The sequence below is a fragment of the Pipistrellus hanaki genome (genome assembly GCF_964339955.1).
Source record: "Pipistrellus hanaki genome assembly, chromosome: 13".
NCBI lineage: Eukaryota > Metazoa > Chordata > Mammalia > Chiroptera > Vespertilionidae > Pipistrellus > Pipistrellus hanaki.
The window spans coordinates 56,540,881-56,565,455 of NC_140515.1; the positions used below are offsets into that span (position 1 = coordinate 56,540,881).

Below are 24,575 nucleotides of genomic sequence, written 5' to 3' on the forward strand. Positions count from 1 at the left end.
AAAGATCAGCAGAGAAGAGAAGCTGCATTAATGAAATGCATTTCCTTTCACGGGAGCCCGAGCAATTTACCCTATAATTTAGGAAAGTGACGCAGGGCCCGGCGGTAGGCAATGCTCCTGAAATAGCCAGCATCCTGCCGTCCTGCCGAGCCATCCGTGCTCATTAACATTCGGTGTGGGGACCCGCAGGTGGCCGGCCGCGCCTTGGATCAATTTCCCTGTCCCAGGGTTGCAGCAGACAAATCCTGTCACAGACTCCAGACCTGCCCCTCCCCGCTGGAAGCCACCACATGGAACACCTGCTTTGGGGTGAACAGACTCGGGGTACGTGCACAGAGTGATAGCAATAGCTTCCTGAAATACCCATCTCCTTCCCAGGAGGTAGAAAGATGTGTTTCAGCGACCGTTTCCCTCGGAGAAGCACCACCTGTCAAGGCCAAACGCTGGTCCTTTTTCCCAGAGGGAAGTCCATGTTGGCATATCTGTAACGTCTTACAGGTGTGGTATAAAGTGAAAACACGTGTTTGTGTTGGACCAGAAGACCCGGACAGTTGTTGCCATGGTCCGTCCCTGTGCCTTCTCCTGAGCGGATGTAAATATGGGGTTTCCCAGGGTGATATTCCAGGCCCTCTCTCTACCCTGCAGCATGAAAAAGACAGGGGAGGGGAAAATGGCTTAGACATCCCGGTGAGTCAGAACAGAACATCCCAGAAGTGATTGTTTGTTGCCGGGATTGTGTCCTTTGAAGTCAATGATTGAAATCATGGACCAAGTGAGATTCTGCCTTGGAAGCTGGTCTATTTGCAAGCAAGCACACAGCTTACAAAGCTCCCCAGAGGGAGAGGGCCCAAAAAGGGTTGCCGATGGGGCTCCTAGGTCTGGGGATATATATGTTAGAACCAATAGTCTCTCTTGGTTCTCAAGTCCCCTCCCCACCTCCTTCCTCCTTCGCTCCTATTCTGGACACTTGCTTAGTAACTCTTCCCCTCCTCTATCCTGTTATTCTCTCCAGTTTGCATACCCCTCTGGCTCTTTTCTTAGAATTCCGAGGACATCCTGCTGTACCTGGATGTGTGGCCTTTGTGGTTTGGCCAACCTGTCTGCTAGTTATTTTCCATCCGAAGTTACTGGCTGGTTATGTTCTACCTGACCCCTGCCCCTTTCTGCCTAGGTGTTTTTCACTCCTCTCATGGGCACCATTTAACTCTCCGTTCTTCTCAAAGCACCATGGAGAGTTGGGTCAAATATTTAGTATCAGACCATCCCTTCAAATATCTTTGGTGAAATGCCTGTTCATATCTTGTGTTAATTTTTGTATTTGTTTTTTGTCTTTTTGTTATTGAGTTGTAAAGCATTGTTAGTGATGTATGTCAAAGATCAACCATTTTTCATGTTGACGGAGCTCCATAGTTCTATCATTCCTTTTGTTCTGTGTTTGTTCAAATGTGTGTGGATATCCTCAAAGAATTCTGCCTACCTCCGGGTCTCGTATATTTTCTTCTATAAGTTTTAAAGTGTTGGCTTTATATTCGTGATCCATTCCAAATGAAATTTTTGTGTGTGGTATGAGGCAAGGGTCAAAGTCAATGTATTCCAAGTGAAGATTCACTTGTCCAAGTGCCATTTCTTGAAACATGATGCTTTTATTGTTGAATTATCTTGATTCCTTCGTCTAAACAAATTGGCCACATATGTGTCACGATCTTCTTTTAGATGCTCCAACATGTTGTCTTGATCTCTTTTGCTAATACCAACCTGATGATTGCTTTAGGTTAGAAGTAAGTGATAAAATGAGAGCATCATTCCTCAAACTTTGTTTTGTTTTTGTTTTTTACCATTTTTCAAAATAATGTTTTAAATTTTCCATTACGGTTGATGTAAATATTATATCCACATCAGATGTGCAACCCAGTGATTAGACATTATATAACTTATGAAGTGATTGCCCTGATAAATCTAGTATCCATCTGACACCATACATAGGAATTGCCATATCATTGGCTGTGTTTCTGATGTTGCATTTCCCATCTCCATGACTGTAACAACCAATTTGTACTTCTCAATTCCTTCACCTTTTTTACTCTTTGCCCCCAATCCCTCTGCAATCTGGCAGCCGTCAAAATATTGTAGGTGTCTATGAGTCTGTTTCTGTTCTGCTTGTTCACTTACCTTGTTTTTAGATTCCACAGGTAAGTGACATCCTGTGGCATTTGTCTCTTTCTGTCTGACATATTTCACTCAGCACAGCGCCCTCTAGGTTTCACCCATTTTTATGGCTGTGACATATTCCATTCATCGCTGCACCATTTCTTCTTTATCCATTCATCTATCGATGGACACTTCAGTTGCTTCCATTGGCTATTGTCAGTAGTGCTGCCATGAAGATATGGATGATACATACATATTCATTGCCATTTTATTATTCACATATATACTTAATTACAACTACTAGTATAACCAATATTTACTTATATTTACTTTGTGGCAAGCAGTTTTTTGGTTTTTTTTTTTCCCCTGAGCCCTTTATCTCATTGAAAATCTTTCATCCTTACCGAAACCGGTTTGGCTCAGTAGATAGAGCGTCAGCCTTTGGACTGAAAGGTCCCGGGTTCGATTCCGGTCAAGGGCATATACCTTGGTTGAGGGCACATCCCCAGTAGGGGGTGTACAAGAGGCAGCTGATTGATGCTTCTCTGTCATCGATGTTTCTAACTCTCTAACCTTCTCTCTTCCTCTGTAAAAAATCAATAAAATATATTAAAAAAAAGAAAAAGAAAAAATTTCATCCTTAACTTCATTCAATGAAGGTAGGTTCTGTTATTATTGATATTTTATCTTGGAGGAAGGTGAGGCAAAGAAGGACAAAGAGGTAAACCTACCAAGTTCACATGAGAAGGGAGTGACAGAGCCAGGATCATGCATTTGTTTCTGCTGCTTCGTGCAGAAGACCCTTTCACTTGAAGACCCTTTCAAGCTTCTTGTCCTTCTCGGCAGTGACGAACTCGTCTAGCTTTCCTCGTCTGGGAAACTCTTTATGGGCCCCGCCCTTCCCTGCGCTCCTTCTCGGAGTCCTTGGTTATAGGACTTCGTTCAGCTGGGCTTCAGGTGGTACCGGGCGAGGTGGTGCTGTAGTTTGGTTGTAAGTGTGATGTAGTGGTGGGAGGGTTTGGGTACAGTGTTTACTGCCACCACCTTCTTGTCCAGAACCATTCTTTTTTTTACATTTTGATTTTACTGTTCTTGGTTGTTTTTTATTTCCATATAAATTCTAGCATCACTTGAAAAAAATGCCATAAGGGAACCTGCTGAGACACTGATTGGAATTATGTTCAATCTACTGACCTACGCGGAGATCATTGACCTCTTAGAAATACGGAGTTTCCTGGCCCACGAACATGCTGTGCTTCATTTATCCGGGCCTTCTTATTCCTCTCAGCAGTTCTTTGTACGTCTTAGGGTACAGACCTTATTTTAGGTCCTTTGTGCACCCCAGTGACTGAAGATTAAGAAAATGAGAAAAAGGCAGTAAGATGGGAAGAAAATCAGAAAGCCAAGGGAGGCAGTGTCCACAGGAGGATGATTAACTGAGTTAAACGCTCCCGATAGAGCAAGTCCAATGAGGACAGAGAGTGCGCACTAGACTTCTCGGAGGGGGGTTTAATATTAACCATGAAGAGAAACTTAGATGGGACAAGTGTGGACACAGAGCAATGAGAGTGGATTCAAGGTAGAGTGGACACGGTGCTTCCTGTACAGAGAGGCAGGGAGGCCGAGCAGGAGCTGGAGGAAGGGAGGTGGGGGTGGGGGTGGGGGAAACAATGCTGGTTTTGGAGATGGCAAAGCAGCTGCAGGTCTCTCTGCTGTTACGATGCAGAAGGCAGGCCGGCTGCTGTACTGAGGGAGGGACGGGATGGGACACAGTCACCAGAGCTCAGTGAAGGCTCTGCCTGAGGCAGGAACGGGCTGCACCAGAGGGAAGGCCATGTGTGTGGAGAGGGGCAGGTATGGGGGGATAGGTGTGGGGAGACAGGTGTGTGAGAGGCAGGTGTGTGAGGAGCAGGTGTGAGAGGGGCAGGTGTGTGACAGGCAGGTTTGTGACCTTGTGCGGTGGGTGGAGCCTCTGAAATCCACTCTGGAGTCTTACTCCTTCTCAGGAACCAGGAACAGAGCCATCAGCCGTCCTGCACCCTGGCGGGCTGCTGGAGGGGGGGGGATGGGGGGCCCTGGCCAGCTGCTGGAGGAGGACACAGGGGCCCTTAGGGCGAAGGAATTCCTCTTTGCCTGGGATCACTGCGCTGGGTCATGTTGCTCCCTCCTCGGCAGGGAAATCCGTCATGTTGATATTTTTATGAATAAATTATATCGACTTCAAAAGAGGGAGAGGGCCCTTCAAGTTGAAGACGCAGAGGCTCAGGCAGCCCAGGCCTTCCTGTGGATGAGTGCCCTCTCCGTGGGCTCCTCCTGATGGGGGTACAGAGGGGGTCTTAGCCCGGGTGAGGTGACTGTGAGCAGCACGGACTCCTCCCCACGTGAAGCCCCCGCGTGGTGGTGGGAGCTGACGGAGAAGCGAGGTGCGTGACCCATGAAGGTGTAGCCGCACAAGAACGCAAGCGGGGCGACCGGAAGGGCCCAGAAGACACCCGAGGGAACCCGGCTCCTCAGACAGCAGCGAGCGGAGCCCACGGGTCCTTCCCACTCAGCACGCTCCACGGGGCTCGGTCTCCCCAGGGCGGGCTGCTTCGAGACGCTGGGCGCCTTTCTTTCTTCTGTGACATGAAGTCACGTCTAAGCCGCCTCCTGCCCTCCAGGCCCAGCCGTGCAGACCTGTCCCTGTCCATGTGCCTGCAGGGCTGTTCCTCCTTCTCAGCTTCCATTCAACCCGCAGTCCCCTCTTCAACTCACTGACTGAACCTTAGCGGACTGCAAGGTTCACGTCGGGCAGTATTTACCACAAACAACGCCTGTGCCAGACAGAGCTGGCACACTCACACACACACACACACACACACACACTCAAACACGCACACTCACATACACACAGACACTCACACACACAGACACACACACACTCACACACACACAGACACACACACTCACACTCACACACAGACACACATACAGACACACACACAGACACACACACACTCACACACAGACACACACACACTCACACACACACAGACACACATTCACACAGACACACACACACATAGACACACACACTCACACACTCAGACACACACATAGACATACACAGACAGACACACACACCAGACACACACATACAGACACACTCACATAGACACACACATAGACACACACAGACAGACACACACATACAGACACACACACACTCACACACACTCATATACACACTCTCACACACACACACACACACACACACACACTCACACACAAGCCCCAGGCCTGGGAGGGGCTGGTACCTGGCGGGCACCCCTCCAGGGCGCGGTGGGCTCCTCCTCCCACACTCCCTGCCATTGGCAGCGGGGACCTGTGATGAGAGGCCTGGGCAGCGCCCCCTCCTGGGCTGCATGCTCCCCTCCCCCTCCCAGCACAGGCGGCCCGGAGCTCAGGTCTGGATGGGGCAGTCAGGGCGCCCCTCGCCCCGCTCCGCCTCCTCCTGCACCTGAGCTGCAGGGCCGGGCAGCCAGAGGAATGACTCCCCGCCTGCCGCCCTGCGCGGGGTTAGCCTGACCCAGTTTCCGCGGAGATTTTTCTGATGACCCGACAGAAGTGCCTCCCCGTCAGAGGGAGGAGGTTTCCTCTGGCCGCGGGGATGGCAGCCGCTAGGCGCTGCCAGGCTGGCGGGCGCTGAGCCTGCAGACGCGGCGCTGAGCTGGCGGCTGGCTTTGGGAGGCATCTCCTCAGATCAGATCGCAGAGCGAGGGGCTTGGCGGGAGCGGAGCCTCCCTCGGAGCTGGAGGGGGAGCTGGGGGTCTGGGCTCCGCAGGAAGCAGCGGGAGCACCGGTCTGCTGAGGACCAGAGGAGGGCGGGCGGGCATCCTCGCGGCGCGGGCTGGCGGTCCCCGGGGAGACGCTGCCGCCCAGCCGCTCTGACAGCCGGTCCAGCGGCTCCTTCTGCCTGGATGCTCCGCTCTGCACGCCCGGGCTGGAGAGAGGCTTCTGCAGAGACATCTCCGCCACATCGCCCGCAGCGTCCGTGCCCAGACCTCCCCCGGAGCCCCTGTGAGTACCCGGCGTGCGGTTTGCTGCAAAGACCCGCTGCCCACTGCAGCCCGCCCGCCCGCTGTGTGCCAGCATCGGGCAAAGGCGGGGCTGGGGAAGGCACCGCGGGGGGCTCTGCTTCTGGGATGTGGTGCTTGGGAGGCTGGGGTTCCCGGGGAGAGAACACGCAGGGAATCTGTATTGGGGGTGGGGTGGTGGGGTGGCGGGGAGGAGAGGCTGGCTGCAAACCGGAGAGAGACAACAGGTCTATCTGTCCGCGGTTCGCTGTCTGTGCTGCAGTGAAGTGATGGGCCAGACCGGTGACATTGCTGACTCCGTACTTCCTGGCGCCTCTCGCCCTGCCAGAGGGCCGGGGACATGGGATTGCTACCTACATACATGTATTTCCAAGGAAGGATGGAGGGGCGGGGAGTGACCCGTCTGAGGGGGGGTTGGAGGGGAAGGTGGGAGAAGTGTTTGGGGGAGCGTTTTGCTGCGGGCAGCAAAGCAGGACCAGAGGTCACAGGCGCCTCCTCACCCCCACCTTTCTTCTGACAGCCTCTCCCTCCTCCACTGAGACAGCTTCTGGTCAGTGTCCAGGCACCTGTCATGCTTTATGGGAAGTTTCAGAAGTTGATGGCTCGGAAGCAAACTCTCCAGAGCTCCCAGCTGAGCCACCTCAGGGCTGGGATGTCCGTGGTGGGCAGGGAGGTGGTCCTCGTGGAGCTTGGGGGGCCCTGGGGTCCCGAGTTCTTGTGTCTCCGAGATACAACTCCCGAGGTTTCCCCCGTCCGCGACCGGACGCTGTCCTCTGAGAAGGGTTCACAGAGTGACTAACAGAGAAGTTTTAGTGAGAGAAGGAGGTGGGGAGAGCAGGAGAAGTGCACAGGGTCGATTGGAAGGTGAGGGATCCATGATGTTATCCACAGTCCCGGGCGATGCTCGTCAAAGCTCTTCCTCAGAGGACGAGCCATGTGTCGAGTGTGGCATTGTTTCTTTAGAGCAATTTTCATTTCATTTATCTGATGGGTTTACCATCTTTTTTTTTTTTTTAATATATTGTGGTTGTGAAGGGTTTCACCCATTTGCGTGCATTTCATTCTATAAGAAAGAAGATATTTAAGCCCCCGGCACCTGTCACCCCACCCACCGCACGCGGGGAAACTGGCAGGGATGCACATACCAAGCCTTCACACGAACCACGCCGACAGGATGTGTCTCAAAACAGAAACACGGAGTCATTTCGCCGTGTGGCTCCAGCGATGTGTGATGGCAGAAACGATGTCTGTGAAGCCAAGATGTCAAACGTAGGAACCCACACGTTTTTAGAGAAGGCTCCCTCTGAGGTTACATACATGCCTACCTTCCCGCCTCTCAGCACAATGCCCCTCCTGGACACACCGCTGCGTGGGGTAGGGAAGGACCAGGCTGGGGTTAGCATTCTCCGTGGCACGTTCCCTAATGGAAACAAATCCACTTTGTCGTTTAGAAAATTATTATATATTTGCTCTAAGCTTAGACCAAAAAAATAAAAATAAAAAATCAATTATCCTGTGAAAAGAATGTGAAGTTGTTTGCATATTCGGGGCTTTCATGGAAAGATAGAAATACTCCTCCAAGGGATAAAAGTAAACGTGTACCTTTTAAATTCTTGCATCAGGAGGAGGAGAGTTATAAAAGGTTTCCTTCATTATTCACTGATGTATTTATTTTGACATCACATTAATTAGAGGTGCGGCGGCATCAGGCGTCCTTGTTAAAAATAACTCAGACTGAACACAAAAGTTCATAAGAGGAAAATCATCTCCAATACAGGCTTTCTTTACAGACATCCTGTGGCGAAATTCACATAAGAAAAAGTATGTGTGTGTGTATGTGTGCGTGTGTGTGTGTGTGTGTGTGTGTGTGTTCATGTGAAAGAGATTGAGGGAGAGGGATCTTTAGTAAAAATCGGTCTCCTCCCATACATCTTTCTATTTTTATATATAAATAAGATATCCTTAGATAATACGATCAATGATGGATAGGTAGGTAGAGATTCTTTTAAAAGAATGAAAGCTTACCCTACTTTTTCAAAAACATATTGAGTTTAATTCTGGGTTTGGATTAAGCAGGGAAAGAAAAACACACACGATGTGGCATAACATGGAAGAAATTGCTAGATTCCAGGTCTTTGTTTCTTCCCAAAGATGTTACTTATAGAAAATAACTCTAGAGTCAAGAACATTTGTAAAAATACTAGAGGCCCAGTGCACGAAATTCGTGCAAGAGTAGGCCTTCCTTCTGGCACCTGGGACCCAGACTTCTCTTGCAGCCCTGGCTTCGTCCAGAAGGATGCCGGGTCTAATTCACATATTATGCCTTTATTATTATAGATTAATGGAAGTCCAATTCAGGATGCATTTTTAGACATTAAACACTCTCTGACAAGGTGCTGAAGGTTAAAAAGTTAGCGCATGTGCTCTGTGGTCGTCATCCTTCCGTGCACCTCCTAAAGTTTATTATCAGTTTTCCACGATCGGGTTTATTGTATGTATCTCCTAGCTTAATTCCTAGAGTCTTGGTTTTGACTTTTTAATGTTTGAAAGAATTCAGTCCTTACCAGCAGGCGTTCGCTGCTCCATTCGCCATTCTAGAGTCTTTTATGTTTAATTATGTATGGGATTGTTGAATTCTACTAAGTGGTACTCCACCACCAAAGAAACAGTCATAGACGCGTGTTTTCTGTGGGCTTATGAAGAACATGCTTCCTTTTGCCCTTTGCACGGAAGGTAAGTCATCTTTCTTAAGTCAAACTTATCTTTCCCTTCAGGAATTAGTATTTGTAAACGATGATGGGGATCCTTGCCTTGTTGAGTGATACCTCATAGCAGAGTTTTGTTATGCCTACAGTTTCCATCCTTGGGTGTACTACTAACTTTCTTTTTCTCTGATGGATGTCCACGTGATTCTTTGTTTTATTTTGGCTGCAATATGTCCTGGAATTAGTCTGTCTTTGTCAACTTTTCTTGAATATGGTATACCTCATGGATTCTTTTATTCCAAAAGTGTGTTGTTGCATTATACAATTGAATTTTTTACAAAGAGGGAAGATTGTTGTTCTATTGCTTTTTGCTTTTCTTTTAGGATCACCAATTGTGGGCATGTTGGATCTCATTTGTCTGTCTTCCACATCTATCATATTTTCAAATTTACTTTTAAAGTTATACTTTCCTGTCCACTTTGGTTGATTTCCTGAAGCTGTTTCTCCATTTCCTTAACAGTGATTTCCAACCATGTGTGTTATAATATTATTGCTTCTAATGTAGTGTTACTTTTTTAATTATCTCGTTCCCTTTCCCCCAATATTTTATTTCAGCATTGCTTTTCCTTTAAAAAGTACGCATGGGAGAGGTGGTGTTTCTGAGATATTATATCTACATCAGAGCAAGTGTATAAGCACGTTCCCCACACTGTGGCTGATTCTCCTTCAGATTTCACTTTCCACTGCATTTTTTTCCCTCTTGCTTTCAAAGTAAGCCTAAGGGATGGATAGGCAGAACACAGTACCTTCCGAGGGCATTGAAACAATTCTGTATGATACTGTCATGATAGGCACATGTCAGTACATATTTGTCAGAAACCAGGGAATGGACAACACCAAGAGCGAAGCTTGATATAAACTATGGACTGGGGGTGACAGGGACATATTTGTGTAGGTTCATCACTGTAACCAACTGTAGAACCATGTGCCAGGTGACCGGTGTGTGGTTAGTGGAGGAGGCTGTGCATGTGTGGGGGGCCGAGAGTGGAAGCTGGCAGGTTGGGGGTCAGCTATCTCCTCCAAAGGTTCATTTAACTTTGTGATGACAAGGATGAGAAAGAGAAAGAACATGCGTGTGCTCCCTGACCTCTCTGCCCAAACACACGTGTGTGCTTTTGAGCTCTTGGCTGCAATGGAGATAAGCCTCAGAGTGTGTGTTTAGGGTTGTGTCCACTCCCACTGTTTGTTGAAGATGAGGGTTTTGCTTCATTTTTTTACCCAGCCACCCCCTTTTTCTTCCTCTTCGTTGTTTCTACAGAACAAGAGAGGAACTAGCATCTCGTCACTTAAGGAGCCTGAGGTAAAAACATTTCCGTTGGCAGAACTCTCCTCCATGGAACTTTCATTGGAAAGTTAAATTGTTCCCATCATTCACAGTGACAAGGGCAGGGGTAGTTAAGGGTGAGGGTGTACCAGGTAATCGGATGTTAAATATTTGTGATGGCGAAGGCATGGCAGGATGTACTGAGAAAGCAGAGCCCCTGGACCTGCTTTTGGTCTCCGTGAAGTCTTTAAGGATGAAGGCTGTGGCTTAATTAACTATCTTACAATCAATCCTCGGGGAATTTGCAGTGCGATTGGGTCCTGGGAGCATAAATCAATTTTAGCAGGCTCAAATATCCCGTGGCAGCAGGGTGGGTAGGAAAGTGAATCATGATAGGTTTCTAATTGAATAAATAAATGAGTGAAATGGCTGAGATACAGAGATTGTTCAAAGAAGAACAGGAGTAATGATGTATGCTCTGAAGTACAGAAGGAATGAGGATCATACTGGGAGACCCTGTCCCGTTCTCTGCGTGTGAAGGAAGCGGGAGGTCAGGCAGCGACTCTAGGTCCAGTATGGATTCGCCTCATTGCCCGAAGCCAGTAACTGAGCCTCCCCCTGCCTCAGTTTCCCCATCCCCAGTGGAGATCCTAATCCTACTAACTTCATGGTATTAGCAGAAGGACTGAATGGGTTCATAGGTGAAAGTGCCTTGGAAGAAAGCCTTGACATGAATAAGCACTCTTCGTATTAGCACTTTAATCATTTTTATATTAGTGCTACTGCTTGTAATTGGAACAAGGTTGGTCTATGAGCCTTGGGATCAATTGGGGGAAACTAATAGAAAACAATGAAAAGAATGAAAATTATCATCTTCATCTAGTTAATTACGTGGGGTGTCAGGAGTCGATAATTAAATTTGGAGGCGTGAGTCATGACTAGATATGAGAATGGAGCTGGGAGAACATGGGGAGGGGAGCTGGAGGAGCCGGAATGGGGTCCCTGCAGCTGAAACACAGACATGGCGTGTCTGCGACGCCCCTGCCCAGGAGAAGGGCTCAAGTCCATGGAACATCGCAATGACAAACACAATGCACACAGGAACCACCCTTCGTTAGACCCGTGGTCAGCAAACTGCAGCTTGCTAGCTACCTGCTGCTCTTTGGCCCCTTGAGTGTGGCTCTTCGACAAAATACCACAGCCTGGGCGAGTCTATGTTGAAGAAGTGGCGTTAGAAGAAGTTCAAGTTTAAAAAATGTGGCTTTCCAAAGAAATGCCAATCATTGTCCTGTTGGTATTTGGCTCTGCAGACTAATGAGTTCGTCGACTACTGCGTTAGACCAAAGAAAGAAGATATTGAAGCTCCCTTGGCCGCCTCACTTCTGCCTCTGGAGGAGCTCAGTTATTCCCCCTGTTTTGGGTTAGTTTGTGTGTTCATCTTTGGGCCTCCCCTGGTGTCTCTTTCCTGTGGCGATTTCCTCTCTGTGTTCTAAATGGAAAATGGGGATGGTTGGAAAAGGGAAGGCGTGCCCCCGGAGTCAGTGATAAAGTCTGAACCTCCAAGGGAGGCGCTGGAATGAACAGCAAGCGTCTTCCGGACGTGCTCCCTCCTCACCCAGAAACACACCCCCATGGGGTGCACTGGGCCTTCTTTACTCACTTTTTCCACTTGTTCCTGGATTTAAAATGGCATTCCCTCCTTTTTCCTTTTAGAGAACGGAACTATTGAAAACTAAAGCATACCTATATGTTTGTGTAAAGCTAACAACACCTCTCCTCTTCACAAACAGAACAGTATGACTTGTTCAGATCTCCACACGACTGTTCCCCAAGTCTATGTCTCTGCTATTCAATGCTCACTTTCCTCTTACTGGCCCCCCAGGTTTTGCCCACCTTTAGTTGGGGTGATAACCTGTTTTTCTGAGCCCATTATGTACCCCCCCCTTTTTTTTTTTTTGCTACATACGTGTGCCTCCTGGGCTTATGTCTTGTGTACTAAAGAGCACTTAAAGATCATTCCAGAAACTGTAGCAAACTCTTAAAGTCTGTCTGAAAATCACTCTTTTGCTTTCATTCCAAAGAGCCTGTCGCTGGTTCCAGACCTCCATGATGAGGGCTGTTTTTCTCTCGGCATTTTCCGCTTAGTCCGTTCTGCGATCGGCCGGGATGTAATTTTGCTCGTGAGAAGGCTGTTCATAGTCTGGTGATCACATCTTCCCGGACTTATTTGTCTCTCATCCTGGCAGATGTGAAGAACTGCTTCCTTCGGGTCCTCTGCCATGTCTGTAGGTGCGCATCTGTGTGAAACGTATCCCATTTCTCAGGCAAGCTTCAAAGTCTGTCTTCCATTCTGGAGAGTTCTCAGCTCCCATATCCTTAATCTCACCTCCTTTCCATCTCCATTTCCTCTTCAGCATTTTCATTAAGTATTTGTGTCTTCTTTACTCTCTGTCTTTGACTGATTTCATAGATTTTTTAGATCTGCCTTTTTCGAGTTGCATTCTGTATGATTTCCTCTGATCTATATTTCATACACTTATTGTTCTTTTCAGAAAATACCTTTACTTCCTGGTCTTTCTTCTAAAATTCTCTTCCTGATCTGTTTGGGTTTAACACTTTCCCTTTTACCCTTGAGCTCCTCACAATTTTCCGCAGGCTGATGGTAAAGCTGAGTTCTGAGGGTTGCCCTATTTTGAGTTTTCAGGGATGAGTTGCCTCCTTACTGTGCCCGCTGGGGTTCCCTATGCCTTCCCTCTCTCTGGTCTGAGATCTTGGATGGCAGGTCCATGCTCTGCCTCCAGGAGACCCTGCTGGTCCGAGTTGAGCTGTTTCTGTGGCTGCCTCACCCTTCTGCCTCTGGCCGGGCTCAGTTATTACCCCTGTTTTGGGCTAGTTTTTGTGTTCATCCTTTGGCCTCCCTTTACCTTCCATGCAGAGGGAATGAATTTAGGCCCTAAATGCCTCCAACTTGTCTTCACGGCGGCAGCCGGTTTGGGGACTCGGGCTCTGTTCCATGCAGGTCCCTGGGTCACTCGGGCTCAGCCCCCGCCTCACCAGTCAGCTTTGAATTTGCTCTTCCTCTTGGGCCTCTGAGCAGTCCACTTTCTCATGCCATGGCCTGTTCATGTCTAAGGGTGTCTGTGCTTCCCTCGCATGCTGCCTGTTTGGTGGGAATGGTATCCCACATCCTGTTACATACCATCCTTGGTGTCCACTTTGATGGAATTTCTGCATCCCTTTCTCATCTTATAGGAAATCTCAAACTTCCTGGCATGCTGGTAATTTTTTCTGGAACTTATCCTTTCATATCATTCTTTTGGTATGTTTCCTATTGGGTCAATGGTGCTTTAGGGGTAGAGACACTCATTCCAAAATCCTGACCCCAGAGTCAATGCTTATGTATAAAACCAGATTTTTTTAAATTTATTTTTTAAAATATGTTTTAATTGGTTTCTAAGAGCAAGGTAGAGAGAGAGAGAGAGAGAGAGAGAGAGAGAGAGAGAGAGAGACATCAATGATGAGAGAGAATCACTGATTGGCTGCCTCCTGCACACCCTACACTGGGGATTGAGCCTGTAACCAGGGCATGTGTCCTGACCGGGAATTAAACCATGACCTCTTGGTTCATAGGCTGATGCTCAACCACTGAGCCACGTTGGCCAGACTAAACACAAATTTGTTTTACAGAAATTAAAGATGGTTACTTGTTTTTATTGTTAAGGAATTCACAATGCCATTATATTATAATAGCTAATAGGAAATGGTGAAAGCCAGTTGTACCTGTCTTTTCACTGGCTCCCCGCACCCTGAAGTGACTCCCTGAAGCACCGATGATGTGCTTTGTCAAAGCACAGTTCCTCCAAAGCAGTGGTTCTCAACCTTCCTAATGCTGAGACCCTTTCATACAGCTCCTCATGTTGTGGTGACCCTCAACCATAACATTATTTTTGTTTCTACTTCATAACTGTAATTTTGCTACTGCTATGAATCATAATGTAAATATCTGTGTTTTCCGATGGTCTTAGGCGACCCGGCTAACCATCAGAAAACACAGATATTTACCTTACGTTAATTCACATTATCTAACTAAACAGACACGGAAGGCACTGGATGTGGAGGCATGCACAGTGTCTCTGTGAGTATCAGCCAGGCAGTATACCTGTTGGAATCACGCTCTTAGCCAAAGAACCTAAATTGTCAGCAAAGAGCAAGAAATGAAAGAGGTCAGAGGTCAGGGATGCTGCTAATTTCCTATCCGCTGACAGAAGAGGAAATTAAATCGAGGCCTTAACATTCTGTGGGGATGAGAAAGTGTGCAATCACTCAAAGGTGGATATAAGGTCTAATTTTTTAATGTGTAGCATGAAGATGTTTTCTAGGTGTTTAATGTCAGCAAATTCTTTCCACACCTAATAGTGAATCTATGGTGCTGACAGATATGCTAATTCTGACATTAAGGCACACAAATGAGCACCGAATGGTGGGTTCAAGAGTTCTCTTTAAGATGTGCATCTTGCTCAGAGGTTCCAATTTTATCTTATTAATTCCGGGTGAGGAAGGGAGAAGGAGAGAGAGATAGAAACGTCATTGATGAGAGGGAATCATTGATAGCTGCCTCCTGCTCCACCCCTACTGGCCAATCGGGCCCACAACCTGGGGAATGTACCCAGTCCGGGAATCGAACTGTGGCCTCCTGGTTCATAGGTCGATGCTCAACCACTGAGCCACACTGGCCAGGCTCAGGGGCAATTTTTTTCCGAGCCCAACACTGTGTCCGCCATGTGATGGGCACTGGACAAGTGCTGGCTTCATGAATGTCGGTTGTAAATACACTAGAGACACATAAATCCAGACGCATCTGGGCTTGTTCCCAGCACGCTATCAGAACGCGTCCAGATCTAATGGAGTAGAAAGTGGCGCGTACTAAGAGAATGAGTGTGGAGCGGAGATTTACGCCCCGCCCGTGGCAGCCACGGGATCCACTCCAGGGCGTTTAGGAAGTTAGGTGAACATCACTACAGATGGCAGCGGGCCCGGCTTTGGAGACCCACGGGGCGGGCTTTGCAGAGATGTTGGCTAATTGGACCATCCGGAGGTGGATCCAGGGGACAAGCCATGGGTCCCAGGGTAAAAGCTGTCCCTGGAAACACTCTGGTTGCAGAATCGATTTATAGATGGCAGGCGGAGGATGTGCAGGTGTGTGACATCTCCTGGGGGGAGCCTCGCAGGAAGGAGAGATGCACCTTGCTCCTCCAGGCCCTGGAGAGCTGCTCGTTCACGTGTGAGCCCGCACTGAACTCTGAGGGGGGCTCTCTGCTCCGGAGGGGGATAATGAAGCAAGGTGTTTGTTTCTGTGTAACTGCGTCTCCGGAACACGTTTGCATTTGACTGAGACCTGTGTGCTTCGTTCCCACGCTGGCAGATTTGATAATAAAGTCAGGAGCCTTCAGAAGCCATCCGAGGAGCCCGCTTCATCTCCCGTTCAGAACCCTGACGTCTGTAAACCAGCTGACGCTGCAGTAACAAGCAGCCCCGGGAGCGTTTGTTTGCGTTTTTTTTTTTGTTTTTTTTTTTTTAAACAAGAGCTCTTGCTCATCTCATTCAGTGATTTAGATTCGGGAAACGCCAATATAATCTAAGTGGAGACGACACAGACACAAACGAGAAATCAAACAGCATTGGGCGCCCTGTCCCCGAGTGTTCCCGACACACTTTCTCGGTCCAGCTTTCCAGAGACAGAATCCACAGAGAACCTGGTGCAAGTTCAAGGTGCATCATGTAACGATCGGACGTATGTCGCTATGACAAAATGATGACTGTAGTGAAGTTAGCTCACGGGTTAGAGAGAAGAGCAGAGGAGACAGGGCATGGCAGGAAGGAGAGACTGAGAGGTCGGGCTGAGAGACAGCGGGGCAGGGGGCCGGGGTCCAGGTGCCCCAGGAGCCCCGGGGTAGCCTGGAGCCTGAGAGAGAGGCCTGCCGCTGGGTGGGGCAGCGCATTTTCCTCCTCGGAGACACAGAGCTGGTGAAGGTTATTGGGAATGAAGCAGCGCCCTCAGACACAGGCCATGAAATATCCATCCTCTCTCCCGCTACTCCGGCGTGCGGCCGGGCGCTGTGGGCCTCAGGGCGGCCCGCTGAGGGCGGAGCAGCAGCTGCGGACCCTCTCCTCCCTGCACGCGGCAGGGCAGGGTCTGAATCTCACAAACTCTGAAATCCTGCTGTTTGTTCCACACAATAGTCAAGGGAAACATTTAAGAAATAATAATAAAAAGTAAAGAAATAAACAACACCACCAAAACCCAAAGCCACAGTTGACTAATGTGTAAAGTGAGGGTCTAAGCCAGCGGTCGGCAAACTCGTCAGTCCACAGAGCCAAATACCAACAGGACAACGATGGAAATTTCTCTGGAGAGCCACATTTTTTTAAACTTCAGCTTCCTCAAACTCCACTTCTTCAACATAGACTCGCCCAGGCCGTGGTATTTTGTGGAAGAGCCACACACAAGGGGCCAAAGAGCCTCAGGTGGCTCACAAGCAGCAGTTTGCAGACCACCGGCCTAGGAGAGCATCAGGCTCAGCGAAACAAGCCAGGCAAAGACAGACAAGCACCACATGGCCTCACTCAGAGGGGGATCCACGGAGCAGCGGAAACCGAGCAACAAAACACGTCCAGGGGCACAGAGGCCGGGGGCAGAACGCTCTCAATCCATCTCTTCCCGCCCCCCCCCCCCCCCAGCATCCGGGGAAGATGGGACATGTCCCTTCCCCTAGTGACTGGCCGCCAGGAGAGAAAGGGGCTCCCAGCTGAGAGTCTGGGCCACCCTCCCGAAGGCAGAGGTTTTCTGGGACCTCCAGTTTGAGGTGAGGGACCCCGCGCCACTCCACCGCCCCCAAGAACTCACAGAATTTTGTCCAGTGAACTCCCAGCATTTCGAAAAGAGTGACCGGTTTCACTACAGTTTTTTTATGATGTTTGTTCCGGAGCATCAGAAATGAACCAATCACAAACACCTGGTCGATTTTCACAAGGAAAATACAATTCCCAGAAGGACCTGCACGTCTATTTTGCTCATTGCCGACCCCTCATGGGTGCATTCCCATTTAAGCCCAGCCAGCGTGGCTCCGTGGCTGAGCATCCACCAATGAACCAGGATGTCACGGTTCTATTCCTGGTCAGGCAGGGCTCATGCCCAGGGAGCGGGCTCCATCCCCAGTGTGAGGCTTACAGGAGGCAGCCGATCCAAGGTTCTCTCTCATCATGGATGTTTCGATCTCTCTCTCCTCCCTTCCTCTCTGAAATCAATAAAAGTCTATTTTTAAAACTATAACAATATTCACAGGGCACAAACATGTCTCTGTTGAGTCAGCTTCACTCTGGACTTTCAAGTCTTTGAAATGATACTCTGCCGACCCAGACGAGGGAAAGGAAAACTGGACAGGCGGTTCCGATCAGCCTTCTGTTCCACTGCATGGCTCTGACGTGTGCAGAGCGGGCCAGAACTCCAACCAAGACCAGATATAAGATGACGTGGGGTTTGGACCTTCGAGGGGGAAACAGGAAGAAGAGGCGTGAAGAAGGTTCACAGACACCCATCAACTTGGCGTCAGGAATATGGATGACTTCTCTTCAACCTTGGGGATCCTCAGACATCTCTTAAGTGACTTTTTAATACACTGCGGGCTGGAGTGTTCTTTTTATACCAGGTTATAAATACTGTTGGTTAGATGTCTATCCATCGGGCGCAATATATTTTTATGGGCTCGTGGTTAGCCAGAACAATTTAGAGATGAAAATGTAACTGAGGAGATTTATAACACATGGCGAAGTGCAACGTCATTGTGACAATGAGTGTCACAGGGGGGTTGATCTTGTTTCCTTTTTTATTTTTTTAATCCATTTTATTGATTTTTTACAGAGAGGAAGAGAGAGGGATTGAGAGTTAGAAACATCGATGAGAGAGAATCATCCATCAGCTACCTCCTGCACACCCCCTACTGGGGATGTGCTGGCAACCAAGGTACATGCTCTTGACCGGAACCAAAACTGGGACCCTTCAGTCCGTAGGCCAATGCTCTATCCACTGAGCCAAACTGGTTAGGGCATTGTCTTGTTTCTTTTGTTTCACTCACGTATGTCCTCCTGGCTGCCAATGAGAAGAAGAAGAGCACAGCCATGCGGTTCAGGGGTGTTATGACAGTCGCAGGCGAGAGGCACTGGATAGAGCATCGGCCTGCAGACTGAGAGGGGCTTTGCACATGGCCGCCGGAGAAATGGCTGTCCCATCCCTTATCCAGTGTCACATGATCATCATTGCGTACGCGTTGTCCTGAGAAGCCTGGCCTTTGAGGACTAAACGTTACATCCACCCCATTCTCTGGATAATGGCGACAGGTCTGCATATTCATGCAAAGCATTTTCCAGAACGTTCCTTTGACGTTGCCATTCAGGTCGATGTCAAAAATGGCCCTTTTAATTGCGCATATTGTGCAAGAGCCAAGTAAGTAACCTTCCTGCTTAAGTGAGATTGCTTTTCAATCCCGGCATTCCTCACGGTGGAGGCTCCAGAGAAGCAAGACGAGATGGCCTGCAGTGAGCCGGGCCGGTGGGAAAGGCTGGGCCGGGTAGGAAGGCCGGCCAGGGGTGTGGCGGATTCCCAGAGGATGCCCGGCCCTGGTCAGCAGCTCTTCGGGGTGTTTGTTACTTCAGAGGGTGAGACCCCAAGCACAGATAAAGGTCTCTGCAGGGTGGTGGCCTGGCCACGTGAGACCAACAGGAAGCGGGTGTGGAAGTGATGGAGCTGCCAGGTTACCTGCGGGAACTGAGCTGGGCTGCGGGTTCCACGCTGCAAAATCGAATTACACGGAGGCACCCGGAGCGTCAGGATCCACCTGCGTGTGAGAGCTGAGACATGGAGTCTTGGGCTATGTCAGAAATGTAATCAGAACCCGGGGCCAGCATGTCTGTCCCTGGCAGAGATTTGACCTGGACCACAGTTAGCGCCAGCCACAGCCGGTCCTCAAGTTTCGCCCCCAAAAGTGTTTCCTCCTTTAGGCTGTCAAACTCCTTGACAGCATGTCGCTTATGGGGGAAGTTTTAGAAAGCAGTATGGAGGCAGTGACGGGAATCAAACCTTTGAGCCGAAACCGGTGTGGCTCAGTGGATAGAGCATCGGCCTGCAGACTGAAAGGTCCCGGGTTCCATTCCAGGCAAGGGCATGTGCCTTGGTTGCGGGCACATCCCCCAGTAGAGCATGTGCAAGAGGCAGCTGATGGATGATTCTCTTCTCTCTCATTGATGTTTCTAACTCTCTATCCCTCTTTCTTCCTCTCTGTAAAAAAATCAATAAAATATATTTAAAAAAACAAAACAAAAAACCCTTTGAGGCCGCTGAGTGCTCAATCACGTGGGTTCAGGATGGCCAAGGAGGATGCTCTCCAGGGAGGGGAGCAGCCACAGGAGGAGAGGAATGGGGGCGACGGGAATGGGTGGTGTGGAGGAATGGTGGGGACGCAGTGACGGAGCCTTTAAGAAGGACACCGTCACTTTTTAGACACTTGGCCCCGCCGCCCTGGCATCAGGTGCAGTGATGAAGGTCCGGGCCGGTCCTCAGGCTGCGGCATCCCTGCGGTTCCCCACAAGGGACCCCCATTCGGGCGAGAGATAGGAGGTGAGGTTGGGAAGAAATATAGGGGTGCAAGTAGTATCTGACCTTTAACTTCTAAGAGCCCAGGGGTGCTCTAGCCGGTTTGGCTCAGTGGATAGAGCATCGGCCCACAGACTGAAGAGTCCCGGGTTCCATTCCAATCCTGGGCATGTCATGGACCTCAGTTGCAGGCTTCATCCCTGGCCCTGGTCAGGGCAGGTACAGGAGGCAACTAATGGATGTGTCCCTCTCACATCCATGTTTCTCTCTCTCTCTTCCTCTCCCCCTTCCCGTCTCTCTACAAATCAATGGAAAAAATATCTTTGGGTAAAGATAGATAGATAGATAGATAGATAGATAGATAGATAAATAAATAAATAAATAAATAAATAAATAAAATAAAGAAGAAGGGCTCTTGGAATAATAAACACAGCCCTAATTGCTTCAGATTAACTGATAGCCAAATGCATTCACAAATATTGACATTATTCAAATCAGCTTCAGCCAGAGGAAAAGGATGCCGGGAATTTGTGCCCCTGATGCATACAGGAGAGGCATGTGTATATTTTTCCAGAATCATGACTTATTCAGTTTATGGTCTAATTATTGGTTGAGAAGATAAGTAAATAACAAATTACCATATGAAAACTATGAGCCTGGGAGTAATTAATGCAATAAAATGGATTGCTTCATCTGGGATGAACTTGCAAATTCTAGAAAAAAGGGCTTGATTTCAGGGAGAGAGAAAAAAAAAGACATTAAAGAAATAGCAAAGACTAAATGAAGAAGAATTAGCCCTGGCTGGTTTGGCTCAGTGCAAAGAGCACTGGCTCTAGGACGGAAGGGTCCCAGGTGTGATTCCATCAAGGGCATGTACCTCGATGGCAGGCTAGATGTGGGAGGCAACCAACTGATGTGTCTGTCTGTCACATCGATGTTTCTCTCTGTCTCTCCCCATCCCTTTCAATCTCTCTAAAAATCAAAATCAATGGAAAAATATCCCCAGGTGAGGGTTAAAAATACATAAATAAATAAACAAAATTAATTAAGAGATCATTAAAAGGTCTGCAGGACACAGTGCTCAGCTTCAGGAGAGGAATCCAGGGGCTCTGGCACAGCGAGGCCCTTGTTTGTGTTTTGCCTGGGGTCTGGGGGACGGGCCCTGGAGGTTGGGAAGCAGAGGTAACCCAGTCTTCTGGACCATCCTGGCCAGCGCCTTCCTGTGACCTGGGGACCTCCGTTAGCTGCGGACTGTACCGGCTGCACACGGCCACTCATGAATGACTATCACGTTACCGCAGAGCTAAAACACATGTCCAGGAGCCCTCACCTATGAAGCAGGTCACAGAAACCATCCTTCCCAGACATCTCTCTGTGACTGAGGTATGGACCCACCACTAGATCAGTCCTGTCCCCACATGCGATCCCCACCCATTCATTGCCCGTTCAATAGAGACATGTGTACCCTCAGCCTGCCTCAGTGACAGAGCGCTATTACAGATTCGGCCGGGAAACCAGGGCGGTCTTCCAGGAGGTGGCGGTGTACGATCTAGGTACAAAGAACAGTCTCCTGTGTTGTGTGAGGTGTCACGAGCACCCACCGTCGCCCTGAGAGATGGCGCAGGGCAGAAGGGGAAGTACAACAGGAGAGGGGACATTGAATTTGCGGTCACCAGGGTGAGCCCGTTTCCCAGAGCGCACCTCACCACCAGCTCCCCACCCACGTGCTCCTCACATCCACAGAACAGGAACCACATCCACCAGACGTGATGACTAAGCGAAGGCGCGGGTGGTGGGGCGGGAAGGGTGCAGCGGAACGGCTCCCACATCTGACTCATCTGATTAAGAGCAAGCCTTGCCAATAAACAAGAAGAGGGGAGGAACAGTCCCTCCGCTCCCAGGAAAACTGCCTCTTAGAGAGAAGTAAACACTGGGAAGTGCCTGGAGGGGGATGTTCCTGAGACATTTACATATTTGCTTGATAAGAGGTTTGAACAAAGCAAAGGGGGAAGATTTGCTTAAAATCGGGCCTCAGGGTGAAACCAACTCCAAACTCAAGTGAGCCAGACCTCAGGGGCAATCCTGTGGCCTCCTGGCAGGACACAATGCGGTGGGTGGCTTGGGCACCATCTCTCAGCTCACAGTCCAAGCCCTAAACCCCTAATCACCCAGGTTCCCACCACTGTTCTGCTCCCACTCTCCTGGGTTACTCTCCTGTCTCAGGGTGATGGGGAGTGGACAGGCGGTCACCCAGTAATGTGACCCCCAAGAGGACAGATGTTTATTTCTCTCCCAGCTCCCCTCGCCCGTCCCCTAGCTACCATGGTTGTCCTCAGTCCAAGCCCATATGGTGATGTCTCTGCAGTTTAGGGTTTGATGGCAATAATGTCGTGTCTCTCAGAGACACTGAGAGGGAAGCTTAGCTGTGTCAGTGTTTCTGCCGGCCGGCGACCTTTTATTGATGAGATGGCTGTTCTCCATCCTCTATAGAAAGTACCATTTCCCGGTCACCTTCCCCTTCTGTTTACAAACGTGGTCCATACATTCACGAAGGTAGAGTGATGAGGGGCTCACACGGGAAGGGTCCGTTCACTGCTCCAGCCCACAGATGTCCATCCCTTAGGGAAGGAGTTTGAAGAGCAGCCCCTGGTGGTGAATGAAGTGGGGCGGGAAGGGGTGGGTGAGAAAGTGTCTCGGGCTCATGCAGGTTCCCTCAGCCCAATAGTGGAGACCTGGATCTCTGAGCCAAACCACAAGGAAAGTGAGGATGTCAGTCTCTGTCATGTCAGTAGATGGACCTTACAGTAAGACTGATTTTACTCACTAGAGGCCCGATGCACAAAGATCCCTGCAAGAAAGGACCTTCCTTCCCCTGGCTACCAGCACCGCTTTTGCTCCGGCCCAGAGCAGCCTTTCTGCCTTCCCGCTTCCCAAGCTGTCCAAAGGCCCTGAGCAGCTGGGGTGGTTTGGAACACCTGAGTCATCCCATGGCTTTGTTGGGTTAATTTGCATACGCACTCCTGATTGGCTGGTGAGCATCGTTAAGGTACAGTCAATTTGCATCTTTCTCTTTTATTAGTGTAGATTTGTTGCTGGTCTGATTTTAGCCCGTAGAACATTGTCTGGGTCCGATGGAGAAAGAGGAAGAATAACATTAGAAAACCATGTGAGTGTCTGTGTGTGTGAATGTGTGTATGTGTGTGCATGTGGGTCTGCATTTCTGTATGTGCCTGTGTGTGTGTGTGTCTGTATGTGTGTGATAGAAAATTGTTAAAGCCATCAACTATGCTCTTTTGGCAAAGCTCAACTCTTAGAATCCTTTTAACCTAACAACTGCATGATCACAAAATTCACTAAGACATATTCCGATACTGGCATATCTAATACATATTCCAATATTGGCATATCTAATACATACTCAGATACTGGCATATCTAATACATATTCAGATATTGGCATATCTAATGCATACTCAAATACTGGTATATCTAATACATATTCCAATATTGGCATATCTAATACATATTCAGATCCTGGCATATCTAATACATACTCAGATACTGGCATATCTAATACATATTCAGATCCTGGCATATCTAGTACATATTCAGATACTGGCATATCTAATACATGTTCAGATATTGGCATTCTAATATGTATTCACATATTGGCATATCTAATACATACTCAGATACTGGCATATCTATTATATATTCCAATACTGGCATATCTAATACATATTTGGATACTGGCATATCTACTACATACTCAGATATAAGCTCTGAGAAATGGTTAGGCTAAGCTGCCTTAGCTCCAGGCTCTGAGATACTTTGAAAACATTGTCAGTTGAACATGGTGCATTGAAAAATGTTCAGCTTGTAGCAAAAGGTCAAAAGCCATCAGCCACCTGTAAGGAGAATTGCGAATGTGCGGAAACACCTTAATGTCAGGTGTCACAAAGCATACTTTCCCCTGCTTTTCCTACCTTTTCTTCATCTTTCTCCATCTTACTTCCTTGCAAAATATGTTTTCAGTCAGGTTTCTTGAGCTGTAATTCACATACAATGAATATACACGTTTTAAGTTCAATGAATTTAAAGATCATATATGCCCATGTAACTACCACTGCCATCCAAATATAGACTAGTTCTACCTCCGACAAAAGTTCCTTTATGCCTTTCTAGAACCAATCCTACCACTTCTCTGACCCACAGCCTCTGATCTGATTTTGATTCCTGCAAATTATTTTTCTTTTCGATTCTAGAAATGTGCATAAAGAGAATCACAGTCTGTCATGATTGACATTCTGCTCAGGATAATACTTTGAAATTCATTCTGTAATTACATGTATTGCTAGCTTTGTTCTTTTTTCTTGCCGAGTAATATTCCATTATATGAACATACTACCATTTGTTTCCCTCTTTGCCTACTGATAAACCTATGGGTTGCTTCCATTTTGGAACTGATATGAAAAATATTGTCACTAACCCTGGTGGGCAGTAATTTAGGAAGAGATGTATTTTTATTTGCCTTTAGTAATACCTGGGAGTGGAACTAAAGAGCTATGTTTATGTTTAACTTAATGAACTTTCCCCAGCTATTTCCCAAAGTAGTTGTGGCACTGTGTATTTCTGCCAACAATAGCTGAGAGCTCCCATTGCTGCTCAAAAGGATCA

The 24,575-nt window shown here is 48.3% G+C and overlaps 1 protein-coding gene across 1 annotated transcript in view; it reads left to right on the plus strand.

Moving 5' to 3' along the window:
• Window positions 1-5,960: 5,960 nt before the first annotated feature.
• The window catches only part of CNTN6 (contactin 6), a 156,782-nt gene continuing 138,167 nt past the window's right edge, over window positions 5,961-24,575 (plus strand). The window contains exon 1 of the mRNA XM_084902268.1: window positions 5,961-6,207. The gene's annotated coding sequence lies outside the window, so the exon portion shown is untranslated. The remainder of the gene's footprint in view (window positions 6,208-24,575) is intronic.